At 44.6% G+C, this 24,440-nt stretch overlaps 1 long non-coding RNA gene across 1 annotated transcript; it reads right to left on the bottom strand.

Moving 5' to 3' along the window:
• Positions 1 to 4,946: 4,946 nt before the first annotated feature.
• Positions 4,947 to 6,005, bottom strand: LOC144118847 (uncharacterized). The gene is made up of 3 exons (XR_013312166.1): positions 5,922 to 6,005; positions 5,211 to 5,282; positions 4,947 to 5,123 (listed from the first exon to the last, which is right to left on the bottom strand). It is a non-coding gene; the product is annotated as an uncharacterized LOC144118847 (long non-coding RNA).
• Positions 6,006 to 24,440: the final 18,435 nt, after the last annotated feature.

Below are 24,440 nucleotides of genomic sequence, written 5' to 3'. Positions count from 1 at the left end.
AAGAAGTGCAAGGAACACATGAATACAAAGATAAAGAGGGCAGCAAAAGCATAGCGCAGGAGTGCATCACGTTCACTGTTTTCTGTCCGAGCACACTCGAACAGGAGTCGAAAATATTGATAAAATTTATAGAGTGGAGTGCGGCATTTCCGCCTAAGACACATGCTTTTCATCTTCAGGTCTTCAACTTCTCTTTTAAAAACTTTTAGCCAATTTAATGTGAACAGGTCTGCTTCTCTAGCAAAGCTTTCCATAAAGTGCGTCGTCCGTACTAGCACATCATGAAAGAAAAACGGAACAGACATAGGTTCTTAGTTTGGAGTGCATTTTAGCGAGTATGTGCCCACCAGTGGCCTTGCATGCAGCGACGCCAATAGCGCACAACTTAGGAATGGTCTACTAACAGCTAATGCAGCAGAATATTCAGAGAAAACAATCTATGGTTAATGCCTTCTTTTATGCATCATTTTCAATATTATGAGAAGAAATGTGGGCTAACACGCATTTACGGATTTTTCTTCGAACGTACCATTAACAAGGGTGCATTTTTTAGGCATAATAAGCTTATTTTCAGGTCTTTTTTTCTTTTTTGGTTTTTGTACGGCGTAGTAATCCTAGTTTTTTGGGACTTTAGGAGTTGCCTGATTTTATTGATGTCTCCCCCCCTACCCCCTACATATACAGTTAGAGTAGAGAGCAAAAATATATTTGAGTTTTTCGATTTCAACTTTCCACACAGCATAAGATTCCTGGGATGACAAATGAAACTTTTTACGCTTAAGCAACCAATCTTTCTCATGATATTAAGCGATAATTTGTTCCGGGATCAAAGTTCTTGAACAACTCTTTTCCAGGCTGTGTGAAGGTATCAGCGATTATAGGCTTTTTATTGAAGCGAAAAGCTTCACTACGCCAGCTTTTCGACCCGTCAGCGGGGCGCAAGTTTGTCCTTGAATGTAACTAGAGGTAACGGTGGCCGCAAGTTTCACCTTGAAGATAGGTAGAGCTTAAACCATGAGAATAACTGGTGGTAGTGCAGTTCGACACACGACGTCAGCTACATCAGCGACACCAGCAGCTGTTACACTAACTATTTCAACTTTGACCTTTGACCTTGACCGCCGGTTAAGCGGGAAAGCGTCTGCCGGCATCGCATGCGCAGGTCATGAAAGTGGGCTCTGCAGAAAAGGGAGATGAAAGTTGGTTTCAAAGAAAGGAAATTACGCCTGTCTGACATATCTCAGTAGACACCCGTGCCACGCCATAAGCGAAGGAAAATGAAAATTGGTTTTAAGAAAAGGAAATGACGCCTGTATCACATTGCGCCATTTCCTTTCCCCAAAAAACTAATTTGTTTTTAAATTTAGCTTTCTGAATTTATCTGCAGGGTTTGCGCGTTGTTTGGAACTCATTTGGTTAGATATTTCCGTATACAACGACAATTAATACAGCTGTAAATATCACCGAAGCTGTATTAAATATATACTCTCTTGTGTCAGCGCCATTATTGTTGTTTCAAAGAAAGTAAGATAATTAAGAAATAAAAAAATCCTACTAGAGTGTGTGTGTCAGTATGGCTGTCTATGCAAACCGCCAGACGCTTGACCACAAACGTAGCCAGGGAGATGTGGCGTTTCGGCTTCTACCAGGGTTAACCATATCTAAACCACCACCACTTTTTTTTACAAATGAGATACAAATTTTCAGAATGCCTTTTCACAATAAACTAAGGCAATAATACTTCGCAGATAAAAATTTCCGGGGATCACCGCTTGATCCCATCGAAGCGTTGAGTCCAGGAAGCTGTCAGTGAATGTTTAGCCCAGGGTCTGCACTCTTGCAGACGTTACTCGAGGTTTTGCCAGGCGCTGCTGGCTTTTTTCTCATTCAGACATCGCACCACGTGTATCAAAATATATTCAATTGAAATATTCTCGGTAGGATAGCTTGACGACTCCGTAAGGTCCACTGTCGACTGCTTTCAGTTTTTCAGAAGAGTAAAACGTAATTCAGGTGACAATTATTTTGACACACACATTGAAATCCCCAGATCCTTGCGTGCCTTTGGCAGCATAACCTTTTCAATAGTGCCCTGATCAACCAACCTCTTCACTCATGATACCTTGATCACACTCAAGGAGACAAACTCTACGAGCGGAGAATCAGCCGTGCCGTTACGTTCCCACTTCTCTGGATTTATGTGGTAAACTGACGAGGTCAAAAAATTTCGTTTGAGGCAACGTGTGGGGAGGAAACTACTCACCTCGTAATTGTGAGTGCTATCACAGAGACCCCTTTTGTGCCTCCTATAGGGATGGGAGGGCGAAACCAATTTTAATGGCCGCCATCCTGGATTCGAGAAAGCTAAAGTATGCCGCCATTTCGTTCCCTGACGTCATACTCACATAGTTTCACCTCTATCTACCATATTGGACCGTGATGTCACTACTGGCACGTGGCAGGTGGTTGTTTCTACAATGCTACTGTAGATGGCGTTGTAAGTCTCAATGCCAGATTTGCTGTTTTCGAGTTGCTGCCACCGATTGCGCTGTGATCTCATGGTTATGCAGACCCCACGAAATCTGGAAACATGATGAGTACTTGCTGCTACAGATGGCGCTGTGATCTTAGGGTGGTAGCAGACCACCAGAAATCTCGAAACGTGATGAGTAAGAGCTTACGCTCTTAAATAATATTAGTTAAAGAAATTTCAAGCATATATATATATATATATATATATATATATATATATATATATATATATATATATACATATATATATACCCGCTAGATAAGTTGCGCCGCTTAAGCGTCTAGACAAACCCAGAATGATATTTTCAAAAGAAAAATCAGCCATTCAAATAGCGCACTCTGACTATTACCGGTATTTTTTTAAAGCAAAAAAGCACATGATTTCCGTGCAAAAAGGCTGTCAATAAAAGGTAACACCTTATTCCACCGATTGAAATATTGCACCAGGCGTTCAGAAATGAGATCACTGCTGGGATAGCCGAACATTAAGCTCATTTTTCGCGCTAAAGAAGTGTGTGCGGTTATGACGGATTTAGCCTAAGGTACATATTACCTTCTGTGAGTCAAGAAATGGGTGGTCTCAATATATTTAGTGATCGGCAAAACTGTGCAACTGGGCACTTATCGGAGTAGTCACTGTCACTGAGGGACGCAGCAGGATGCGCCTCGGGACTTCCTAAACCGAAGCGTTTTAGGTAGCTAGTCTTGATAAGGGCCACAGACTTCTTCACGACTGTTGTGTCTTATTTAGGTCTGCAGTCTCGCAGAAGCATAGCTTATTTCGGTGTCTTTTTTTCGGCTGCTTTTAGCAGTGAACATTGCAAGTGGCAACCTGCGTATGAAACTGCCGACCATTTTCGCACATCTGCCGGTTAGCGTATTGTGGGAATACGAAGTAGACATAACAGCAGTCTCCACATGCGTTATCGGTGAGTATGTCGATAACCATGGTGGTAGTTTTTCGGCCAGTGCAGCGGCTACAGCGAAATACATTCATCTGTTTGAAATAGCAGTACTACTTTTCGTGAGTTTCCCTATGTCAAGAGGTGCTAGTTTGGGAAAAAATCCTACTCTGCCACCCGGAGCAGATTCCATGGTACTCTGTTAAGCCCAGTTTTCGCCGAAGCATGATTATACAAGATAATGTAGGATACCAGTGAAAAAAGCTGAAGAGCTGCACAGCAACCTGTGAAGTTGTTCTGGCCATTAGAAATGGCAGTTTCATTTAGCTTTAAAGAAGTTTATTCGCTTTCTCTTGGTCGATGGTGCAGCCTGATGTGAGGATATGATCAACAACTGCGCATCAAAAACGACAGCCCTGAGCCAAGGAATCGGCGAGGTGTCCTACTGGAACAATTGCGCCAAGAGCTACTCACGCTAACGGCGCAGCTGAAGATTGGGCAAGTGTCAGCTTTTCGTTATTATGTGTAATAAATGTCTTGTAGTGCATAAAGGCAGGCAAGTTTAACTCGGACGCAGAATCGCAGTGAATGAGGAAGAAGAATAATAACCTTATTTTCCTCCGATGTAGTAAGTCCTCTATTCCCCGTCCTCGGCGCGCAGGATCAAGGGAGAGGGGCCGGGGCCTACGCGAGTAAGGTGAGGCGAAGGCACAGTGTTTCTTCGCGGCTTCCGTCGGATGACTTGTTGCAGTTCAGCGTGGGACTAGCTTCGCAGCAAGGACTCCCAGGCATCTTTTCTTTTAATGTTAAGGACATTGACAGACTATATAATCAAGAGTACCTATTTCTCCGCAGATGTTACATTTGTCATCTGGTCTATACCCTACGCACGTGAGGAACAGCCAGACTTGATTAAGGAAATTCATAGCTTGCTGGCGCCGACAAGCGACGGACTGTTCGTTGCTTAAAGTTCGGTTCGCTGGGAAAGAGGACGAATGTAACACGAGGCAATATATGACGACGAAGTCGTCATATATTTCTCCATCGTATCCTCATATTTCTCCACCTTTACCTTGATGCATTCTTCGATCTCTATTCTCTGAAAATGGTAATAAAAAGAGATCATTTTCTCTGCCACGAAAAAAGGAGCACGGACATCGAACAATTTTTTTCGGGAAATAATCTTCCACCTGATAACTTTCATATTAATTTGGTCACATTCTTTTTCAGATGTGACCGCAGGGATGTGCAGCCTTGTATTTAGCTTCAGAATTTCAAAATAGGCCCCAAAAACTAGAGGCCATGGGTATATTCGGACACAACTACCCTATTTGAATGCACTACATATATCTGAACGAATGTCAAACATGAGGATGATTTGCGATTCTTTTCTGTCGCACCATTTTCGCTAAACCCCACGTTCTAGTTATGCAAGTTAAGTGTCGCTAGAGATGTATTGGTTGAAACTAACAAGCCATTTCTGGAACAGTAATGATGTTTTTATTTGCCATGTTAAATATTTCGCTAGCCCGCGAGTTTGTAATTTCTTCAAGGAATGCTAGACAAGGCTCCCAACTCCAAGAATGAGACCAGCAAGTGTGTCTACTATGTCTTGAAGGGCATTTGTAGGTGGCCCAAAAGGAGGGCCAGCACCAAAAGGACGGGCCTGAGTAAGTGCTATGAGTGTCACTGGAAAGAAACACAACAAAATAATTTACTTACAATCTCGCAGCCTTAAGGTGTAAAAATAGGGCATCGGACGAGAATTTTTCATACCTGCAACCAGCAGAATGGGCCCGACCAGGAGATCTTGAAGTCGTGAAGCCATTTTTATGTCGTTGCTGCGAACTGAAAATAACATTCACAGCCGTCATCTATCATTCAGAGGGTTCCTACAAAATGATGAATTTTTATGACACAAGGGCATCAGCGGTCAAAGAGCGTCATAGCACAAGATATGCTTCTTTTGCTCAAGGTGATTTAGAATATCCATTCCCCAAGCATTTCACTCTGAATAAGCCGAGCACCGGGTCTGGGAAAGTACCAACTGTATCGCCGGTGGACACGCGGCGGCCCTGGGGAACGAACCTCGCACTTCCCGCATGCGGGATTCCCACAAAAGACTTCTCAGATGTATATCAGACATCTAGGCAAAGCTGTACAGACTCGCCAGTGTCAGTGCCAGTTGTGAAAATACTGGTGTAGGTGTTACCTTATTGCTATAAGCTGCTCTCTCATGAGTCCGGTTATCTGCGATGCGAAAGCGCCTAAAGAGTTCGGCTAGATATAATGCTTTCTACAATGTCGACAGACATTCGCATGTGTGCAATACTTAGCGTTTCCAGCTAAGCGTTTCTAAGGATTTGCACTATTCAGCAAAATACCTGCCATAGAGACTCACGGACTAACACTGAGTCTACTGGAAGCCAAGTAAGTACAAACGTCCTGTTTTAAAAAAAGTCCAGAAGTGTTGAAACGCATACTTACAGATATTGTCCAGTACTGGCTTCTCAAAAGTTTGGAAGGGAGCTCACCATTCCCAAGCAATTCGTGACTGATGCTCAGGTGGACATCGTGCGCTTATATGCACGAATCAGAAGCCTTTTTAACGGCTTCACGTGCCTTCTTTCCTCCGCAAATCAGCCAGCTGGTTTTATGAGCATTATCAAAAAGAAATTCATCAAAAAACCTACTCATTTACCACGTGTCACATGTGGCCTTTACAGGTAAAATAACCGAATTACCTCTAAACCGCACCGGTGATGACCTGATATAAATCGTGATGCGGTGCTCTTGAAACCAGATGGTCGCAAATATCCATGCACGTGTCGGTAACCAGCAATGTCAAGCCATCATGGACGACTGAGCAAGCGCCTCATGACTCCCTGCAAATAAGCACCCGCCGCAATGTGGAGGCCGCAATAGTCTCCGCTGGCTGATGGCGACACTTTTGTGGGTATGAGTTCATTACTTTAGGGACAGTGCCATGAATCAAACCACAGAAGGAAATTAAACCGCGCAGAAAAGCCGCTCGAGAAAAACAGAGTGCCGCTATTTTCAGCAGAAGCGGTGAACTTATGTAGGACGTTGACATGTGCGCAAGGCACGAGCTGCTCTATAAAAAATACATTACAACATACCATGCAGGAAACAGCAGAGATTGCCGGTAAACTAATCGTTTTGCGATAGCCTGCAGGAACAAAGCTTACTTTGATTATACTCTGCTTCATTGTGCTATTTTCTTCATTCCTAAGTAATTTTTGATGCACATATTCACGTTGGCAAGGGTGGAAACTTGGGGAAGTCAATATCGATGATCGATGGCATGAGGCGTAGCGCAAACCAATACGACTGCCAAGGAGCAGATACACCCGCCACAGGCATTAACTTCAAACTGAGACTGCCAGTCGACCAGGCCGAAGGTGACATGACAGGAATAACAGGTGCATGCACTAGACAACACCGTGAAAGAGAACAAAAAGGGAATAAAATATTCAATCACCGTCTTTAGGAACTTATGATCGCCATCTCTCTTTTGTACGGAGACATAGGAGCCGTACTGACACATTCGTCTTGCAAAGCAGGCAATTGGGCAGCTTCTATAATTTCACGAGTGAACTGATTTCTGCTTTTGGGCACGATTGACCAAAATTTCTTCATTATGGGCACACAGCCATACATTTTACACTGCAAAGCAAGATTACTGCCACTGTATGTTTTCATGTTTTGTTTGTGCTCACGAAGCTTTTTGTTTGGGGCGCCTTGCTGACTGATCGACTTACTGCTTGCCACAAGAAAGCGAGGTATTATACACAATGCCCTCCATATAGATTGTACAAAATATTTCTGGTTGCTGATGGTACATTGCAGCTTTTTTGTTCGCTGTTTGACGGGAAGGTTCTTTTATATGGGACGTTTTGTTTCTCTGGGGATCAAAAAACCACGCGAACATTCGCATTTTCCTAGATTTCTTTTAGGTTCTGATATAGGCATTGATTCCAAGGAACGACAGCTTTCTGCAGTCCATTTTTTCTGCTGATTGGGTCGACGGTCGTTCTTTATCATGGTTCTTTCTTAGCAAGTTTTCAGCAGATATCCGCTGTACAACATGCTTAGAGGAGCTCTGTAAGCTCTTCATAAACTCCGATGCTGATTAGGCGGGGAATAACTTTTTGAGGGCATTTTTCATGCATGGTTTGATAACGCCTTTTGAATTCCTGAGTTTCGAATGAGCAAATTTGTACACTACATGTGGGTTGTCAGTTCGAGGTGAATAGCACCAGCGTAAGTGGTCGTCCATGAATTTTAATTGGATCTCAAGAACCTGGATCTTTTAATCATTGAGCATTTCAGGTGTGAAAAGCAAAAAGAAAAGCAAACTTGTACAGTGGCTAAAACACCAGATGCGAACTGCTCTAGGTGCGACAATGGACAGTCAACAAAAAAGAAAATCTTGCACAAATTGAAAGCTTCCAACTACAGGAGAATTGGCAAGTCGATCCTGGAGCATACTGTGGATTTGAGCTAGGTACAGGTTACTAAGTACGGGTGCCGATTCTGTGTTTTTGAATGTGCACAGCACCTCGCCGATTTATACAAATAGAATGGAGATTAAACACGACCAATTCTAAAGACTTTCGACCGACAGGCCAGATTCATTTTGAAATGCCACTGCGCTGAAATGATGAATCGAATCTTCAACTATAGCAAGTAGGTTATCATGAGGTAATGAGTGTGTGTTTGCTCGTTGAGAGTCGTCTTCGTTTGGCGTCTTCGTTCTCGTTTTTTTTTGGCTTTATACGTATTTATCCCACCGGCAGGAAGCTCCATATAAAAAAGAGCAACAAAGGACCTAGTTAAAATTCATACGAAGCTGTTTAAATCATTTCCCTGATGAGCTTTAATAATGCAGTATCAGTTTGTGTGAAATATCTTTTCGAGCACCGGTTCAATATATATTGGCAACTGTTGACGGTCAGTGTCTTTCGTTTTCGCACAAAGTAACCCAGTGGAAAGAGAAGCCTTACCTATGCATGATTGGGCTGCTCGTACAGAGTCAATTTACCCCACCACAGTTTCAAGCCAAGTAAACAAGAAAACAAGAGCACAGTGCACATTTATGGCGTTATCGCTATAATAATATACAGCAGCATAACATGACATAGATTTTGAATAGCGTAGAACGCCATGTTTTTTTTTTACTTTCCTCTCTTTGGAGCGCTAGCTCTAGAGGCGAAGCTTTCCGGGCAGAATATTTTGTAGACCGCTGCGCCCATTATGTAATGAAAACTGATATACACGAGGACGCAGCGATTGTGACCGTTGTTCGAATCCTGGCGCCGCGGAATTCTCCATCAGGTTAAAAAAATCTGCGTGTCGATTGAATTGCATAAACAGGCCTGGGGTGCGGCCTTATCTCGCTGACCAGAACCGACAACGCACTCCCTCACCAGAACAGGATTTGGCTACCATGGTGTAGTACCTCGCCAAACTTAATATAAAAAAACCAATTAACCCTCGGCCCTCAGTCCACAGCGGTTGCGGAGCAACTCACCATGGCGGCGGTCAGACCTATGACGCAGCTGAGGGTGTTTAGAATCTCTGGCTCCAGACAGGCCACCATTGGAATCTTAAACTGGCAACGTTTAACCCTGGAACCTTATCTAGTGAGGCTAGCCTAGCAGTGTTGTGCGAGGAACTAGCGGGAAATTAAATGGGGTGTCATAGGGCTGAGTGAAATTAGGAGGACCGGTGAGGTGGATACAGTACTAAAGGACGGACACATATTGGGCTATCGCGAATTAGCGGACAGACGAGAATTAGGGGCGGGATTCCTCATTTATCAGGATATAGCGGGCAACCTGTAGGAGTTCTATTGTATTCACGAGAGGGCGTTAGCTATCGCAATTCGGCTCAGTAGGAGGTACAAGCTAAAGCCGGTGCAGGCCTACACGCCTACATTCAGCCATGATTACGAGACCGTTGAAAGCTTCTATGAAGACGTGCAATCGGTAATGAATGAAATATATTTCGCGGTACACTGCACTGATGGGAGAATTCAATGCAAGGGGGGGGGGGGGGGGGCAAGAAGCAGGCTAGCGACCACGCGGTTGGCGACTTTGGGATAGGTTCTAGGAATAGCAGGGGAGAGTTATTATTCACATTCTCAGATAGAAGTTTTTACAGAACATGATTACCTACTTCTGCCAAAGAGAACAGGAAGTGGACCTGGAAGAGCCCTAATGGTGCGACTGAAAATGTTATCGACTTCATCCTATGCGCTCAACCTGGCATCGCTCAGGATGTGTACATAATTGGAAAGGTCTAATGTAGGGACCACAGACCAGTAAGGTCTCGAATTAGCTTACACTTCAAAAGGGAACAGAAGCTAGCGAAGGGGAAGTCCATTAACGATTTAGCTGTAAGAGGGAAAAAACAGGAATTCAGGATATCGCTGCAGAACAGATATTCTCCTTTACTGAGCAAGACGATCTTGATGTTCTTACAATGAAAGATAATCTGACGGCTATAATTACAGAGTGCGCAGTACAAGGTGGTGGTAGGACGGTTCGACAGGATACCGGCAAGCTATTTCAGGAGACAAAAGATCTGGTTAAGAAACGCTAAAACATGAGGGCGTCTAACCTTACAGACAGATTAGGTTAGGTAGAGCTACCGAAGTTAGTAAATAAATGCAAGGGGAGGGGGGTAGCCGACGTAAGGAAGTTTATTATGGAGAGAATCGATCATGCTCTATAGAACGGAGGTATCCTAAAAGCGGTGAAGAGGAAACTAGGCATAGGTAAAAGCCAGTGTATGCGTTAAGTGACAAGGAGGGCAATGTCATTAGCATTATGGATAAGATGGTTTAAGTAGCCGAAAAGTTCTACTCAAATCTGTACACTAGCCAATGTATTCAGAACGTTAAATAGAGAGACAGCAGCACACAGTTATGTGTCATCCCTCCAGTAAAGAAAGAGGAAGTAAAGTAGGCCTTAGGCGCAATAGAAAGAGAAAAGAAGCTGGTGAGGATTAGGCAACAGCAGATATCTTCAAAGACGGTGAGGAGATCATGCTAGAAAAGCTAGCCACCGTGTATAAGCAATGCCTCATGACCTCGACCGTACCAGAAGCTTGGAAGAACTCAGATATTATCTTAATTCATAAGATTCCCAATGACTTAAAAAATTACAGACCGATGAGCTTACTATCCGTTGACTACAAGGTGTTTACTAAGGTAATCGCTTATAGAGTCAACGCAACGTTAGACTTTATCAACCAAATTATCAGCCAGGCTTTCGTAAACGATATTCCACAATAGATCATATTCACACTATCAATTAGGTGTTAGAGCAATGCGCAGGATATAACCAACCTTTAAATATAGCCTTCATTGATTACGAGAAAGCATTCGACTCAGTGGAAACCTCAGCAGTCCTACATGCATTGCGTAAGCAGGGTGTAGATGAGGCGTCCGTCTAAATATTAAAAGATATATATATATATATATATATATATATATATATATATATATATATATATATATATATATATATATATATATATATATATATATATATAGCAACTGCACAGCTGCCATAGTCCTTCATAAAGGCAGCAATAAGATTCCAGTAAGGAAGGGCGTCAGGCAAGGATTCACGATCACGCCAATGCTATTCACCGCCTGTTTACAGGAGGTATTCCGAGGCCTGAATTGGGAACAGCTGGGAATAAGAGTTAATGAAAAATACCTAAATAATCTGCGAGTTGCTGATGACATAGCCTTGTTGAGTCACTCAGGGGCTGAACTGCAAATTATGAGCAATAAGTAAGACAGGCAGAGAAGAACGGTGGGTCTAAAAATTAAAATGGAGGAAACCAAGGTAATGTTCAACAGTCTAGCAAGGGAACAGCAGTTGAGAAGTGGCAGCGAGGGACGGAAGTGGTAAACGAATACGTCCACTAAGAGCAGGTAGTTACAGCTGATCCGGATCACGAGAGGGAAATAACTTGAAGGATATGGATGGGGTGGAGCGCATATGGCAGGTTATTTCTGATGATGAATGACAGTTTGCTGATATCCCACAAGAGAGAAGTGTACAATAGCTGTATCTTACTGGAACTCACCTAGAGGGCAGAAACTTGGAGGGTAACGAAAAGTGTTCAGCTTAAGTTAAGGAAAAAGCAGCGAGCCATGGAAAGAAAAATGGTAAGTATAGCGTTAAGAGACAGGAAGAGTGCATTGTGAGTGAGAAACAAACCGGGGTTAATTACCTCCTCGTCTGAAAAAAAAGGAAGAAATGGACTTGGGAAGGGCGTGTAATGCGAAGGCAAGATTGGCGACAAAAAGTTAGGTGGGCGAATGAGAGGAAGAAGTTTGCAGGCATAGGGTGGATGCAGCTGGCAAAAGGCAGGGTTAATTGAAGCGACATGGGAGAGGCCTGTGCTCTGCAGTGGGCTCAGTAAAGCTGATGATGATGATGTTACGCGAAAGGCATTCAAACGCTAAAGCTAGGCTTCGAATGGAAATGACTAAGGCAAGAAACTGTGAAAAGCAGGAGTCAGAGCCATTTCAAACACTACCGGCACCCTTTGGTAAGGGACGCTGACATTCCGTAAAAATAAAATGTGTGCAAAATGACGGCACGTATACGATTAGCACATGTGCGAGCACACGAACAGCCAGAACTCTCTTATGACCAGCGACCGAGCAAGGTGCCGCGAGAATCAACTGCGAGCGCCCTGCTTTCGAGGCTGCCGCCACCACGCAGCCGCCAGTGGGAGGCTGCGACAGTGTAACAGGCCACATTCCCGTACATGGACACCGAAGGCGGGGTGAGAGGGAACAGGCTTAGAAAGGAGACGTTCGCAGCTTCCATAGAACGGTTTAGCTCGTAGCTGTTGTTCTGCAATCTTCAGTTCCTGGTAAACTAGCGGGAAGTTCGGAGTGGGCATAAACATTTAGACGTAGGCAAAGAATATATTTCTGCATTAAAAACTTGACGCTTTGGAAGAGGACTCTCTGCTTGCTCCAGGAAAAGACTTCGCGTCCGTTGCTAGGATTCAGAAGCCACGGCCACTCAGAAGCTCGGGCCAGTGACAGAGCACGTAATCTAGCTGCCCGCGCCCGCAAGCGTGACGAGGCCGCACCAACATTGCTGTCGGCCTGGCTTTTAAGGAAAGAGCGGCCGCCTGAAACCGTTCGTCCCAGACACCTAGATCCTAAATTGCGTCATCGAGAATCCCAGGCCCTCAGAGAGGCGCAATGAATTTCCTGCTAGTGACTGAAGCCAATGTGTAACGGGCGTCATGAATTCTCATCTACGGCGACTTTAATTATAATGTGACCAAACGCAAGTTGGTGGTACAGCACATGGAAGAAGATAACTTTGTAACACGAGGCAGGATCACAGCACCTCGCCAAGCGGCACCGGCACTGGTCAGGCGTTCAGATGAGCGTAAGTGCCAATACCAATTCTGATCTCTAAAATCACTTCTCGGAGTATAACGCCATATTTATTGCCACTAAAATGAATGAGTGGTACTGTAGGATGAAGATATGGGATGGTAACATGATTGCGTTATCATAGTTGGCGTTCCTTACCTGCACTACCATACGTGTGGTCGGCATTGATTTGTTTCACACCTGCCGTTTTCCTTTCTCCAGTGCAAAATAGCAACCGCTGGCGCACTGCCAAAGACTTATCTTTCAACCCTTCCGAGGATGACGCTTCTATATCTAAGAACAGGCCACTTCCTGTTCATGTATCATGCAAGTCAGAGAGCCTGGACACCATTGCATTTGGCTGACAAGATGACAGCATGTACTCACCCAATCCTGCGAGCCGGATTGGCTCGCAGGATTGGCTGAAAAGAAGGTAATAAAGAAAAAGCCAGTAAAAGAAGTTTATGTAGCGTCTATGGAATGAATAGCATCATGTTAGCATGAAAAAAGCGCAGGATGTATTTAGAAAGAAACGACGGAAAGTATGGATTAAACAGAAACTTCGGCGAAATGAAATGCAATCCTTTCTTCCTGATAACAAAGGACAAAAAAGAAACCCCGTAGATTTTGGTTTGATTTTGCGGGGCTTAAAGCACCAAAGCGGCACAGGATATGAAGTACGCCGTAATCGTGGGGTCCGGAAATACTCGATCACCTGGGGTACTTTAGCGTGCACTGACATCACACAGTACACCTGCCTTTGAAATTTGCCCTCCATCAAAAGTCGACCGCCATGGTATGGATCGAGCCCGTGTCTTTTGAGTCAGCACGCAGAACTACTGAGCCATTGTTGCGGCTGATAGAAACCCGAATCCTGCCTGCAAAAATTAAGCAGATGTTCAACCGGTCCACCAGGTAAACAAAACATTACCACCAGGATTAGGACTCCGTCGCTTAACCCTACCAGAAAAGTATTGCGAAATGTACGAGATTGCATTTAGATGTACGTGTCCTACATGTAATATCGGCGAGCTCGACGAATCGTAAAAGAATACTACGAAGTCTTGCTGAGTTTCTAGGATGCCCCGTAGAGCAGTAAAGGGAGCCTACGTTTCCTTGCAGAGATATACGAGGGCTAAACAGCTTGAAATACATGCGCAACTCGGGTGAAAACAAATAGGCACCATATACGGCGTCGTATAGCCCAGGGAGATTTTTAGGGCAACTGTACAGAGTCAAGAACACTTCATCCAGCTAGAGAAAGATCTCTTAAACGCCACTGATTGAAACTCTATTTTAAGTGGGATGGCTCAGTGGCCTCGTTTTTGGGAGAGGAAGCTGGGAGGAAGGTCATATACGGTCTCTTACAGAGCCTCTCGAAGACTGATATACAGATCACAGTTAAAGAGGCAGCCTATAGCAAACATCGATAAAGACACAGCAAATTCTTCGCGTTTGCGCTGTTGTTCTATGCGGTCCTTCTTCGCCAAATGAACAGCCATTATATAGAGATCAAAAGCACTTACACATGAGAATTTACGGCGCAATTTGTACAAATGCAGATAATGCGTTCTGTCAGTAAATTCCTCGGCTTTTGTCGTACAAAGAAGAGATAGGAATCAGAAATCGACTGCAACCTTTCTATCGACGAACGAGAACAACCTAGCTGAATGAGCCGGCAGCTAGAGGTGTTCCCGAAAGGGCGACGTTTTGGGCTAGCAAATTTGTAGAGACCGTCAGAGAACAAAATAAAAAACACCGGGAGAAACGTGACAATAGCGGCATGTCGTTACGCAAATTATGTTTTGCAAGGCTTTTTTGTCCGCCCATCGAAATGCTCTGTTTTTCTTAGGCGGCTTGGCAACAAAAAGCCACCTTTTTCAAGGTTTTTCTGCCAGCCTTTGCCCACCCCCCCTCCCCCCCCCCACAGAGGGCGCCTACATGGCTCTATCCTGTCCCTCCCTGCTCCGTTTCCTCAATAGGCGAGTAAGTGTTCACTTTACAACCCACGGTGAGTAGACTCCTGTTTGTGAAGCTCTCTACCAAACATTTCCGGCCCCACTCCCCAGGCTTCTACTCACCGCTGCCCTGAATTGGTGAGGAGGCTCTGACTCTGCAAACTCTTAATTGCGCCCTGTGAATAAATGTTCACGACATGCAGGAACACTCTCCCGCCTCTCCCGCGTTACTTTAGGAAAGGGTTTCCTTCTTCCCAGCCGTTGGATTGGCTGTGAGCAGTGTGAGGCGACGGAGGGAGCTGCGAAAAAGCGCTCTCTCATGGTCGCCTGCTGACACTTGCTCGTCCTTTGTTAGTTTTTGTCATGCAGGTATTTGCACATTTCTTCCTGTTTCTTTCATTAGTTTCACAATAGAAGATGATAACGTTATCCGACGCATACATCGAGTGCATGGGCGATGGAATAGCTATCGTCTCTGTCTCGCTGATCAATGATCTCGCTCCGAAATACATGAGTGAAGTGGTGAACAATATGAATATTTTTGGTGGTCCGCCATTGGAGGCCACCAATGTGAAGAAGGATTTTATGATGGCGACTGCGTCATAATATCTGTTCGTTTAGATAAATCTGTTGGTTTAGATAATTGTCCTCTTTAGTCAGCACAAACAGTAATGGCTGATAAGAGGACATTGGATTTCGTCGTGCAGTTGTCATTCATAGCGTGGAGAAGTGTGAGCTACAGCAGTAAAGAAAGATTTGGTGTGGCACAACGTGATTAGAAAGATGCAAGGCACGGTAAAAAACAGCGTGAAATTTGTGCACTTAAATTTAAAAGCCGCCACATATGTTAACACGTCCGCACACCATACGCATAGCATAGCCTTAACAAATTTAAACAGAACGCTGAAAACGGTCCAGGTGATTGCGCTTTCCTCTTCTTTAGTGATTCCATTTACCCCATCTATCCACGTTACCAACGTTCCAACCAGACAGACTTGCACGTGCGTTCGACGGCTGTGACTACGGTCATAAACATGTTTGCAGCTATGTTTAGCTGAGGTATTTGCTTGCGCTCTCGAAACCTGCGAGCTTTTACTGCGACTAGGCAGAGTAGCGACCGACTTTCGTAACAGCCCCGCTTGAAAAAATACGTTCAGCAATGCGCGAAACATCAAGGCTATACGAGCACAGCGGGCAGCGTTAAATTCTGTGGATGAAACAACGAGAACCAATGCTTTAATCTGCAGTTCGTGAGTGATGAAGTGCAACTGCAACAAAACGAATATGTCGAGCAATGAGCACAACACAAAGCTACGCCTGCACTGCGAGCAGCACGAACAATGGGCTCCAACAACTTGAACCTCAGCTTTCGAGTCGAGCCCGCCAACGAGACCAACAAAGCCAAAAAATACTCCATGCAACGCCTGCAACATCAACTCTTGTCCTGCAGAGCCAGCAGTATTAACGGCAGAGCTCACGTAACACGATGCGAGGATTTCGTAGCCTCTGAGCGAATGAGAGGATCGACAGTCACGCCGGACGTCGTTTACTGCGAAGAAAGTCTGCAGGCGCATGCGCTTCGGACTAAGGTTTCTGAAAACAAATAACACGTGTGACCAGTGATGAACGGCCACTTAGTCCTCAAAGGCTAGAATACAGCGCATTAGCGATGTTTGCCCGGCCGACACTGGGCAACTAAACCATTCGGCGAGTCGCGTTGTTTTTCCCGGATGGAATAACGAGAAGCATCTTCCCATTGTCTCCTCGGTCGTTGTACCAATAAGGATAACACAAGCAGTGCTTCGCCACAACACCAAAACAGCGTCAAAGCTGGCGATATGCTTCCCGCCAAAACTGCGCACAAAAACACAATGAAGCACACCAGGGAATGCCACCGGCGTCTCCTGTTGAGCAGAAAAGCGCGCGTTAGCACGTGACCGTGGCGCTTCCACCCATGGAAGGGTTAGCTCTTCCGGGGTGAGGCAGGGGAGTGAGAAAGCTGCAAAGTTCAAAGGAATCGCTGCTTTAGTTGCGTTCAGGTGTTGTACCCGTTTCGAGTGGAAGTCGAAAACAAGCAACGGGCCGCCAGCGCATTGTTTTTTTTTATTCTCCACTAATACGAGCGGCTACGCTTTACCCACGCAGTTGGCGCAGCCAAAGGAGGGATCTACAGGTGAATTAACTCGTTACCGTGATCACGTCGTACCCTTAAAACGGAGCTGTAACAGAATACACAGCAAAAGGAAATGCTAACACATTCAAACCGTCCGGCGAGGATCGCTTAAGACTTTCTTGTTCCAGCGCTGCGTTGGCTTCTGGAGGTTAAATATGGGTGCGCGATGGTGGGACGCAAATAAGGCTGTGTGGATGGTAGCTCGAAATTTGAGGGTGGTAATGCATTTTTCTGAGGGTTCCGTTCAGAAGAAAATCTTCCGTTGTCGTTGGTGTGTCGAGAAAAGCAGGTGACCCACAAGCTGTACTACAGACCCAGTGACTCCGCTAAAGCGACATCATGGAGATTAATCGAAAAAAAATCTTTACAAACATTCAAAAGTGTGGCAAAATGACTCGACACAATGCCACCGCACCTTCCCATTTTATAACGCCTGTCCCACACTCGACCACATCTCGTGGGAACACAGGTTTGTACCTGTACAGTTATAGGTGGCATATACTTCATTTAAGCAGTAGGAGGCACAATGGACCAGGGATACCCGGGAGGGCTAGCTAGCACTCATCCAGCAAGTTCGAATGGCGGCCCTGGCTTTACCCACCTGACATCAAGCAAATATTAGATCGGTCCAACAAAGCACCTCTTCCGCCTCCTCTCTGTTTCATATTAGTTTTAGTGGGATCATTTTTTGCACACGCTAGGGTGGCTAACAGCGCGAAAAATCAAGAACGAAAGAAGAGAAGACACGACGACCGCACTGTCACCCAAAGTTCCAAGTTATTCTTTTCTAGATTGAAACTAAGGTACAGCTTGGAATTCTGAGCATATCGGGGGCACTGCTGAGTGGGAGGGGGGGAGGCGCCTTTAGTGCTTGGGAAATTGAATTTGGTTGGCTTCGAACGGTTCAGGTGCAGCCGCTGGCTTTATGAATTAAGCAGTGCTGGAAGCTGCTAGGTCGAATTTTTTCATATAACGCCGGCGAAAGATACTAATCAAATCCAGTTTTGTAGATTAAAAAAATGCTGTTTGGGGGTCCTTTAGCCATAACTTCTTGCACGGGAATCTCTCATGAAGACTGTCAATCAAGGCTCGAAAAAAAATTGACGTCCCACCGAAACCGCAGGTACAGCTCAATAAGAGTCCTCTTTGCGTTATATTTTCGATAAAAGTAAAAATAACACCGGAATATTCTCTCTTATGAGTTGGTTGTATAAGATCAGAGATTGATTACTCAACGCAGAAACGGGACACTGACTAAGCATGATGTGAGCATGATGTTTACCGGGAGAGCAAGAGTAGAACAAAATTAGATTGATTTACTTAACCTTTATCTTTTGAGGCCCAAATAGTGGCAGTATACCGCGTTTGCGATTCAACTAAAAGCAGGAATACATTATTCGACATCCTGGGTGGAAACTGACAAAAACAGGGTGAGGGGCTTGTCCTCAGAGGATAAACTTACTTGCAGCAACTATCAGTATTTCTCGACACAAAACTGACCCCCGACGCAAGCAACGTACGGTTGCGACTCTTCGTTAACAGATAGCTAGAGAGCCTAATTGAACAGGTCGCGGCCGCAGTGAGGAATCGCGTCGGCCACGCTTTTTACTTCGCCACCGGCGCCCTCCTCTAATCCCTGACGACACACATGACAGATATAAAGCATACCCTAGAGCTTGCTTTTCCTTGCTCGCCGACTTTATAATGGTTTAAGCCCTGCTAAGTGATCCCCACAATTTATTCATAGAAACGAACATGTGGAGTGTACCGGGTGTTTTAGTGAACACTTAAAAAAATTATAAAAAAGGCTTTTTCGCATAAAAATATTGCTTTTTCTTCATAGTATCACCAATGTTGGCGCACACCAGAAAACCGGTGAATCGTGTAGTGAGCTGGCTAACTAATTTTAAATAATAAACTTTATGTCTAGTAGAGCTAGGCGTCCAGTTTTTAATCGTGATTTGTAGCCGGTCATTAGTAATAGCCACATCATTCTTTAGAGTTTCGGAAATGCGATTGCTCTTGGCGCTGTGACTCGACAAGTTCTGTCTTTACAACTGGTTACGTGCACTGGAGAGTTGCTTTGCCCAGTGGCCCAGATTTTCTCGATCCACAGCGGCGATGGTAATCGCGTTTTAGAAATTCTAAAAACTGACATGGCTATTACTAACGACCAGCTACAAATCTCGAACTGAAACTAGGTGGCTGACTCGTCAAAAATTAGTTAATCATCTTACTGCTTAAGACCCCTAAAAGCCTATGTTTGAAAACTTTTTAAGGTGTTCGTTGAAACACTCGGTATATCAGCAGGACCATTGGTTTCCGGCCTTTATGTTTTCCAGAATTCGGGCTGTAAAAGTCGGGTGATATTTTTTCGTTCAAATTTGGGTGAGTATCGGCCCATTCGAAATATTTCAGTAATTCAGGTTTTTTGTTTTACTTATTTCTGCAAAAAAGCTATTTACTAAGAGCTCTCATTTTTGGGCCGGACTCAAAATGACTTCTTATCCCACCGACGTCGTGTGGTTATATTTTTTTCCTTCCTTATCAATTAACTTTAGGCAATAAAGTAATTTTTGTATTAATCTCCTATTGATCAGCACCGCAAATAAAGAGAAGGATAGACACATTCTCCTATGCTCCTTGGTTTTGATAGCTGTTGCCTTCCTCCCTACCTAAAAAGGTCGCTCAAAAAGCAGCACGCAAAACACTTGAGCTCAATAAGAGTGAAGACTAAGGTAAAATCATTGAAGCTTTGGTTCTTTGGAAAAGCACCTGAATACTTGATTCAGATGAAGTACTGCACAGCAGATATCTTTGTTGCCTTGACACCAATGGACGTTCGTATGATCCTTTGATCGGTCATTACACCACTTCTGCACACATGCAGTGAAGCCGTCATCTCGAACTTGCTTGGCACGCAGATGAGCCTACAACTGTACAAAAAAAAAACAGAAATCTGATAACGCATCATGAATGAATGACACCAAGATAGCATTGTGGACAATGCTGTAATAAGCTTTGGGGAAGATCAAACACACTGTTCCCACTTTGCATCACCTTCCTTATCAAGAGCCACAGAACCAATCGAGCCCACTTTTGTTTGTATCCCAATCGCTGGATACACGTTTAGACGGATCCGTTTGTTATACTTATGTGTTTCACAATCCGCCTCGCGGAAAAGAATCGGTGATTTCAAATAAATGCATGAATAACTGAATCATATTCATCGGCTCTGACGCATGATTGTCTGCCTGAACCTGGCAGGTCCTGGATACTAGAATCATCCTGCCGCAACACCTGAAACCAAAGAAACATAATACTTAATTCATAGTGATGTCCCCATAGACTGCGAAGAGGTTATAGTGAATTATCTTTCTGCGTTCTCGGCGAATTTGCAGAGGCATTGGATCAATGCCCTTCCCAGTAGTACACTGTCAAGATTATCATTTATGGCGGCTTCCGGGAAAAAGAAAAAAAAAATATTATATATGGGAAGCTATAGAGGGCAAGTGCATGTACCTATGAAATATTCCCCTAGTGCTTAACGTTACCGAGCTACTGTTGATTGTGCGTTAATTTTGCCGACCCTTGTATGTCATAACGAGTCTCTCATTTCACTTCTCTTGCTGGCTCAATAGCTAACAACGGCCTTGATTCGGCTAGCCTTGATGCCACAGGTAGCATAAGAGGGTCCTCGCGTAGCTTCCGTCCTCACCGTTCGATGACGTTCTATGTCACGCGCTGTAGTACAGAATGCACAAAGTTCGCCACTGTGGACAAGGCAGGCGCTGGTGTAAGGGTTAGCTTACACTCAACATAAATAGCCTCGAAACCACGAGACTGGACAGCCGTATTCATTGTTCAGTTGGTAGAGCACCGCACACAAAAACTGCACGGCATGGGTTCAAATCTCTCCGAAGACCATTTCTTTTTTTTTATAAAAAATTTTAAGGGGCAACATACACTATTTATCTCCCACTCATAACCTCTACGAGTTAAAACATAGGAATATTCGACTGTTGGCTAGTTGTTTTCCTTCACATCTTTCTACTCACTATTTGCCAAAATGCATCGAAATGAGAGTTTACCTGAATAAAGTGCTTACCAAATTAGATTTTTCTCTCAAAGAATTCAATTATTTCTTCACGTCAATAACAATATTATATGCGGCACGTAGCACACACAGTATCGTACGTAACAAAATTTGTCTTCCACACAAGGAAAAGATATATTGTAGCCAGGGCTTGGCCCTCCCTGCAGGATGAAAACAGACGAGCTGACGGCGTAGACATTCCGAGCAGACTGATTTTATTCATCACAAACAGATACTAATAACATAACAAAGTGAACAAAGTAAATGGCATTATACGTCGCGATAGGCTGAATATGCAAACTAAAGTTAAGCTCCTGAAATACACTGGTTTTCTACTTCCATCTCACATATATTGTCACATCGAAAAATAGTACTCGAGCAAACGAGGGCAATAAGACCAATAGCCTATGTGCCGTGGAAAAGACACGTAGATCGGATAATTTTTTGTCAGTTCTGGCGTTAAGACGCCTACACTACTGTATGCCTTTCGGCTATTATTCATCTATAAAAAAGCTGTGGCATGTAATAACACTGTTTTCCATAAAATGCTTCATATGAGCCGTTGTATTCCTCCGTTTAACGTACGGCGGCAAAATTATTGGTCATCATCATTTTTCCACTATAACTATCGCGTTTAGTCAATATCCTACAACTTAGCGATACACCTCAACGCTTTCAAAAAAAAAATATCATACTCGAAAGCAGCTTCAGAAAAGCTTTTATTTTAGTACTTTATTACCTTGAACAGTCTAATCAACCGCGATTTAAATTTATGTATTGCTAGTTGAATTCGCTTCCTCTATAGAAATTTGCGTGTATGCCTAGTTATGTTATCGGGCTGTGCTTGCTGCCAGAACTGTCGGCACAGCGGGCCTCCAAGCTGCATATCGCACCTTTTTCCGTTATGTCCCCTATCAAGGATATCTTCTGTGAGAGGAAAAAAGAATTTTCAAGTTCAAGAATGGTTGGACTAGCTTGATCGGGAGGCAACGTTCAACAGGCACGACGATCAGACCAAATTGCGGTACGTCTTCTCTGAATTCAATAGAGCAGCGCGAATGTGGCGTGAGAATAATGAGAATTTTCTTCCAGCATGGGCAAGAATTCTTGGAGACATTTGCTAGCATCCTTTGGAAGAAAAGACTCGAATTGAATATCCCGGATCACCAACCCTGACATGAGTGAAGAAGAAAAAGTCAATTTTCTTTTGCATGGTGTAAACAGCAACTGTTCGCTGGCATGATCCGGAATCTTGCAAGAAACGTGGCCGAATTCATGAAAAAACTTCTACCGTCCAAATGACCCTTGAGCCGGAACCAAGACTACAAGCCACCGCTTTAAGTGCTTACGGAAAGCCCCTCAGATGATGCACTTGCAAGCGGGGACATCATTCGGGATCTAATACACGGGATAGTTCAGGAAGAGCTGAGCAAGACACTGCCAACTTTCCAAGAGCCCCAGGTAGCGACCCTCACGAACATCGTCCGCGAAGGGCAACATGCGCTTGGCTCTGCGGCACCGGCGACTCCAACGGAAGCTGAACCCATAGCCTACGCCGCTGCTCTACGCAGTCCTGCGTCCTGACGAGAGCCCCCAAGCATTCTTCGGCAAAAACCAGTTCTCCCAGAACTAAGCCTCCTATCTCCCGCCCTCCCACGATAAGAGCAGCGCGCTGACTCTACAAAATTCGATGAGAAGAGGACTCCCGAGAACCGACCACTGTGCTTCAATTGTGGTTATGCCGACCACATTCTTCGTCATTGACCGTAAAGACGCATAGGTTTGTAGGCTTTTTAACCGAAGCTCTCCGGCCACGACCCGGCCAGCGACGAACGGGAAATTGGACACAACCCTTGCAGAGGAGAGTATGCGTACTTAACCCATCTCTCCAACACCCCTACACCACTCACCAATGATTTCTGTCGTCAGACCGTAGCTACGCAGCGACTGTGTGATGAAGTTCTCGTAGCCTCCGAAGGGGAACCTAAGGATAGTAAACTTCAGATGAGGCTGCTCGCAAGCGATACGCCGAATATCTTCAATCGACCAGGCTGCATGAAGACGTCGCGCCCACTACCCCGGCGTCGCATACAAAGACAACCTCGACCACGACATGACACGATCCGACTTCAGAATTCCGCCACAAGCCAGCAGAATCAACGGCATACATTAGGCACCATCACAGCACCCGAGAAGAAGAAAAGAGCAGAAAAAGAGAAAGAGAGGAGCTGAGACCAACTTCAAGATCAACCTGAAATGCGAGGGCACGAACTGACCTTGAACTGGCTGGCAACTGTCTCATGGTAACTGGTTTAATGGAAACAGGAGCAGGCCGCTCCGTCAACAGTGGACCGCTTCTGGCTCAGCTCAGGAGAGTGGGAACCGCTTACGACGGCCGACAAATCTGCTGTGTTCGACGCCATCTAGCTTCCCCATCAGGGCAATGCACTGCACGAGTAACGGTCAGCGGATATGCCTACCCTGCGAACTTCATAGTCATGCAGCAATGTTCCCTAGACTTGATCTAAGGCAACGATGTTCTGACTGAGCATCGAGTGATCAACGACCTTAACTCCCAGTCCATCACATTCTCCACCGATGAAGCCCTACTTTCGACAATACGGGAGGATCCTGTCGCCTTGAGTGCGTTCGTGAAAATGAGCCTTTCACCCCTTCCAACCCTGAGCATCTTTTCTTGCGCGGCTTTAAAAGTAAGCGGCCATCATGTTTGCGAACATTTGGAGAAACAAATAAGCAAATTTAAAACCACTGTCCTTAAGTAAAATGCGCATTTTCTTGATAGGATATTAAAACGTGAAGGACTGTGACGGGTAGAAAGTTGTTCAAGGGCGATGACACTAAACTTTTGCGCAGGTACCTATCGTGGATAGAGAAGCGTTAGGGGAATGCTCCGGCACTCAACAAGCGCTTTATGGCCCGTAGAAACATTGACTCGGGACAAGCAATGAAAGTATATATCTTTTACTGTTGTATACGAGCAGAGTTTCATAGGATTTAGCCGGCTGGGATAACGACCGTGTGCTCAGTAAAGATGACGATGAATACAATAGTCAGGAGACTGGGAATAAAGCACCAATGTTCTTTTACAAAACCACTGATATTGGGCGGGCGTTGACATGTGTACAACGCACTAGCCTCGCAGTAAAAACACTTCCTTCCGGAGCATGGTGCAAACACTGAGGCCCATAGCAGGGACTCCACGTGTGACTGGGCTGGCAGGAAAAAAATTATCATTGCGGATCCTTCTAATGTGGGTTTTGAGAGTGACTTTAAAAGGAAATTGGGGAGGTTAATCTTCGCAGTTTTCAAGTGC

The sequence above is a fragment of the Amblyomma americanum genome, chromosome 2 (assembly GCF_052857255.1).
Source record: "Amblyomma americanum isolate KBUSLIRL-KWMA chromosome 2, ASM5285725v1, whole genome shotgun sequence".
Taxonomy (NCBI): Eukaryota; Metazoa; Arthropoda; class Arachnida; order Ixodida; family Ixodidae; genus Amblyomma; species Amblyomma americanum.
This window is presented reverse-complemented; position numbering and strand designations above follow the sequence as displayed.